Raw genomic sequence first — 1,359 nt, 5'->3', positions numbered from 1 at the left:
GGACGGGAAGGCGGGGGGGGGTGGTGTGTGGGACGGGGACGGGGACGGTCACCGGGACCCCGCGGGCCCCCCCCCGGGCTGTGGGTGAGATGTCCCGCACCGTGGGCGCCCCGCGGCAGCCGCCGGAACCGGTGCGTGGCTCCGGGTGCGCTTTTACGGGCGTTAAAACATTTTATTTTTTTGTTTATAAACTCAGGGTTCGGCTTTATTTTAAAGTTTGTTTACACGGCCACAGCGCCGCCCACGTACCGCATCTATTTATATACAATATGTGTGTTAAAATGTATGTATTGTATCAGTATCTATTAATATTTAATACACGTGTGTGGGTGTGTGTGTGCAGGTGGAAGTGTAGGTGCATGAAATTGGACGAGATGATCCTTGAGGTCCCTTCCAAAGTGGTATTTGTGACTCTTTTATACATATGTATCTATATCTATATCTATATATCTATATCTCTATCTGTGAGGGTGGTGAGACACTGGACCAGGTTGCCCAGAGAAGCTGTGGCTGCCCCATCCCTGGAGGGGTTCAAGGCCAGGCTGGATGGGGCTTGGAGCAACCTGGGAGGTGTCCCTGCCCAGGGCAGGGGGTTGGAACTGGAGGATCTTTAAGTTTCCTTCCAACCCAAACCATTCTATGGGTCTATGATCTATCTATATGTCTCCCATGTCATATATATTTCTGCCATCACATATATCCCCATACTACGTTTGTGCTGACTGTATGTATAGGTCTTATACATATTTGTGCTTATATGTCCTCATACGCCGTGTGTTTGTGTTTCTCCACCCACGTATTTCTGCCCAGACCTGTGTTTGCACACCCTTCCATGCCAAAGCAGGGTTGCCCAGAGCACAGCACTCAGGAGCATCCAGGTGGGGCTTGAAGATCTCCAGAGAAGGGGACTCCACACCCTCCCTGGGCAGCCTCTGCCAGGGCTCTGCCACCCTCACCCCAAACAAGTTCTTCCTCACATTGCAGTGGAACTTCCCATGGTCCAGCTTGTGCCCGTTGCCCCTCGTCCTGTCACTGGGAACCACTGGAAAGAGTCCGGCTCCATCCTCCCTCAACCCACCCTTTAGATACTTGTCAGCATTAATAAGGTCTCCCCTCAGCCTTCTCTTCTCCAGGCTCAAGAGCCCCAGCTCTCTCAGCCTTTCCTCATCAGGGAGATGCTCCAATCCCTCCACCATTTCTGTTGCCCCACACTGGACTCTCTCCAGCAGTGCCCTGTCTCTCAGTGGAGCAATTTCTCCCAATATCCCCCCAAACCCTCCCCTGGCGCAGCCTGACTCCGTCCCCTCTCCCCCTCACCCCTCTCTGACCGGTGTCCGTACCCGTGCCTGCACCGCCCGT

This window comes from Calidris pugnax, unplaced genomic scaffold (assembly GCF_001431845.1).
Source record: "Calidris pugnax isolate Ruff unplaced genomic scaffold, ASM143184v1 scaffold102, whole genome shotgun sequence".
In the NCBI taxonomy this organism is placed as follows: Eukaryota; Metazoa; Chordata; class Aves; order Charadriiformes; family Scolopacidae; genus Calidris; species Calidris pugnax.
The sequence above is the reverse complement of the archived record's forward strand: the minus strand, read 5'-3'. Positions refer to the sequence as shown.